At 35.8% G+C, this 4,093-nt stretch overlaps 1 pseudogene; it reads right to left on the bottom strand.

The window, feature by feature from the left end:
- Window positions 1-2,532: 2,532 nt before the first annotated feature.
- LOC18027300 overlaps window positions 2,533-4,093 on the bottom strand; it is a 24,233-nt pseudogene continuing 22,672 nt past the window's right edge.

The following is a 4,093-nucleotide window of genomic DNA, read 5'->3' as shown; positions in this document are numbered from 1 at the left end:
TGTAATAGTATAGAATCGAAACTAGTAATCGAGGATTATCACCCATTTTTTTTGGTTTGTTGTTGTTAATTTAGGAGAGTTATCATCATTTTAACATAAAGCCATATATTTCTTGTTTTTTCGAGCTCAAACATATTTCATATAAATTCGTTTCTCCTTCTCAACAAAAGAGTACTTCATATGAAGAGGTTTTATTGGCTGTAAGATCAACACATTGGTTGGCTTTTCTCTTGCTTGGAAAGTGATGGTTGGTCGAAATAATATATTTCTTGTATTGTTGATTTCTCTGGTATAGACTATAAATCTTGACCATTCTCGAGGTTCAGCTACCGCTTTCACCAATATCTTTGAATCACTCTCGAAAATTACCTCTTCATAGCCAAGATCATCCAAGCATGTCATGATCCAAAGAAGAGTTGTTGCTTCTGCCTCCATAATGTTACAACAATTTTTTCGAGAAATTTTGAGCTCAGCCTAGAAATTAAAATGAATGACGAACAAAAAAGATATCGTGATAGATAAAATAAAAAGATGTTAGTTCGATCACACACGATCAAATTTCGCTTGAGTTTTTGTGTGATAGATATTTCATTTCTTTTTCCTTTTTTTCTTTGGGCAATTTTCATTTCTTTTGTTTGTAACTTACCAAATATGTATTTATCTATCACAATAAATGGGTCTGGTTTAGAAAATGGAATCAACCTTAATTCTTCCCTGAATGTGATTGGTTTAATTTAGCAATCAAACAAACTTCGTAAATACTCAAATATAGTAAAGACTTTAGCATGTGAGCATGCAATTGGTACAGACAATGAGACTCCTATGATAAAGAGATGTAGAAAGAACATTTATTTGAGAAATTACCTCAAGATAAAGCATATAGGAGAGCCATATCGGTAAAGACATAAAGAAAAATATAGAAACAAGGAAACTACTCAGTTATAGATGGCAAGCTTCCCGTTCAGTTCATCTACTGACCCATAATCCAGGCTTAGTCCGATAATGAACATCAAGTTTTTTTTTTCTTTTGATGTTCCCTTGTTATCGGAGCTAAGCCTGGACTATGGGTCGCCGATGAACTGAACGTGAAGCTCACCATCTGTAACTGAGTAGTTTCCGTAGCTCCAAATGTGCCATCACATTTGGTTCTTTTCTGGGACTAATGTAACAAGCCACGTACGTCTTCATCATCCTCAAATTACCTGAGACGACAATGATGGGGGGGGGGGTATCGGTTCACCTTTGGAACTACGTTGTAGCTGGCTGTGTAAGCCCAGTCTGAGAGCACAGTTCATGACGATAAAAGAACACGTCGCTGATCTCAAACCCAGGGTAAATACTTAGTGGGTTCAATCCCTTGTGTTGAGATCGGCGACGTGTTCTTTTACCGTCATGAACTGTGCTCGGTGGGCTTACACAGGAGATGAACTGAGAGCCACCAACATTATCGTCTCAGGTAATTACGAGGATGATGAAGACACGTGGAGATACCATGATATTGAGATAAGGGTGATTAGAGGTTTAAGTATGAGAACAGTTTTAGCTCTAAGGTTTATGTCTATGATGGTTTATATTTCAGATTGCTGGCTTGATGTGGGGAAGTTTGGTTTCGGAGTGGGAAACTGGGATTACATGTAATTGTATAAGAAGCATATATATTGACCAAAAAGTGAAGAATATACAAAGTCACAATGAAGTAAAGGGGTTAACCAGATAGGGGAATAAATCCAACTATAATAGAAAACATTGTTGGAAAAAGTTTTTTTTGCTAAGTAGTGAGCAGGTTCATTGTAAGCTGGGATTACTTGTAATTGTAATCTTTCTTATTTGTAATAAGTTTCATCATTACTAGAAAGAATCCTGATTTTATTGAATTCTTCATTATTTCCATAGTTTTAGCTCGAGTGAACAATGTATATATAGATTTTTTTTCTTAAATTTTCTTCCGTAAAAATAAGTTTATCTTTTGTAATAGAATCTCTTCAACACCAAACATACACAAAAATATGAGTAGTAATTTTTCCATCATGCAAGATTGGTAAAGAATCGTCTACAAGTGGAAATACATATATGCTGTTTTTTATAAATATTTTCTTTCTTTTTGAGATTTTTTAAAAGTTTTTTCCCAATTCAAAAATTGATTTCACTTAACTTTTCTTGAAAAATTTGTAAATGCTATCAGTTGTTACCCAAATTAGAAAACGTGCACCCAATAACCCCCAAAGACCTAAGAATTTATAGGTTATTTTCTTCATTTTGAATAGTAGATGTAAACAGGATGATGTAGTTTTTATTTCCTTTGTTCTGTTTTAAGTTGTTTAAGAATAACTAATTCTATGATATAATGTTGATTAAAAATAAAATATGCCAAATACAATGACAAATAAACACATTTTTCATAGACCACTGCACCATCTTAACCAACTCATATTTATACAAAATGGCCCCTAAAATAATTGAAATTCTAGTGCCCAAGCAAATGCTTGATGGGATTTCTACCCAGAACAAAACATCTTGGTTTCGAAGTCGTTTCTACGGAGCAGCTTGAAATGGAAAGCCTCCACTCATCTGTCGCCTAACGTGATCTGGTACTAGCCTGTTTACAAGCTCTGAGGAAGCTCCAGATAACTGTTTGAACATTCAAGCAGAGAGAAAGAGATACCAGATTAAGAAACTGTTTGAACTTAACAGCAGTTATGGTTTGGTTTAAGAATGTTTGTTTTAAAGAGATTGGACAAACGTACCTCTTGTTTGAAGTTGAACAACGGTGGTAGAGGTCGGCCGTTTGGAAGACGAGCATTGGGCTCATGTAGTTCATTGAAAAATGGATGAGCACATGCTTCGAGCTTTTAGACATGGAAACATAACATACATGTCAGTTAAAAAGCCTCAGCATCATTGAACAGTACAGGTCCAAACAGAGAGAACAACTCTAACAACTAAGAATACTTGGTCGTGTAGAGATACTGACTGCAGTGCAACGTATGCTCGGTGAATATTGAAGAAGCCGAGATGCGAGGTCAATGGCTTCTGGAGGCATCAGCTTCTGGAAAACCTGGAGGTCATAAAGTAGTATATGTATTGTTTCAGCTTTTCTTTTTTTCTCTGAATGATCAGAAAAGTTAGAACGTAACATGCATATAAATTACCTTATGCCACGGGTGAGCTTTGATTTGTGGGAATCTAAAGTCTGTGTAGTTTGGATTCATGCATCGGATTTCTTCTCGAGTTGGAGTACCAAGAACCTAAACAGAACGAGATTTTAATCAAAATGATCAATCTATTAGATTATAGGATTTTTTTCTATAATGACACCAAGGTAAACTCTAATCAATATGAGACTTCACCTTGATGATCTCCACTAGCTGGTCCACAGAATTTTCTCCGGGGAATATCGGCTGAAGATAAAGAAATATCAAATGATTGTCAAAGATATTGGAGAGATGCTTTAGTTCTCAAGATACTTAATGGATAAATTAGTTTACACTAACCTGACCAAGAAGGAGCTATGCCAAAACAAAACCAGCTGACAATATATCTATGGAGGATGTATACTCTGTGGCCCCAAAGATGAGTTCTAGAGCTCGGTAATACCGAGAGCAGATATATGATATATTTGGTTCACCTTTCACCTAAAGTCAATAGTCACATGTTGCAAAGATCATGAAAACAAATAAGGTGCAATTGATTTCATGAGACCGAACACATAAGCAGTGGAAAAATAAATAAAAAAATATAAATAAGGTAAACCCTTACCAATACTTTTGCACTTCCAAAATCACACAGCTTACACTGATGAGTGAGGGGATCAACCTACAGAACGCACCAGAGAAATGGATTACAATCTAGTAATGGTTACCCAAGACAAACCCACAATAAGATCAACTTACCAAAAGGTTATGTGGTTTCACATCTCTGTGGAAGACACCAGGAGCAGCATGGATATAAGTGGTTGGTTGGTTCCTCTTCTAAATCCAACACAGGTGGATGGTTGAGAATTGGAGTGGATGTTGTTGGTTGTTGACTTAAGCAGCAGCAACAACAACAATACAGATAAAGCAATCAAAAGACCATTCTTGGATTTGGGTGTCGT

This window comes from Eutrema salsugineum, unplaced genomic scaffold (genome assembly GCF_000478725.1).
Source record: "Eutrema salsugineum unplaced genomic scaffold, Eutsalg1_0 scaffold_10, whole genome shotgun sequence".
NCBI lineage: Eukaryota > Viridiplantae > Streptophyta > Magnoliopsida > Brassicales > Brassicaceae > Eutrema > Eutrema salsugineum.
Note: the sequence above shows the minus strand (reverse complement) of the source record. Positions and strands in the feature narration are given on the sequence as shown.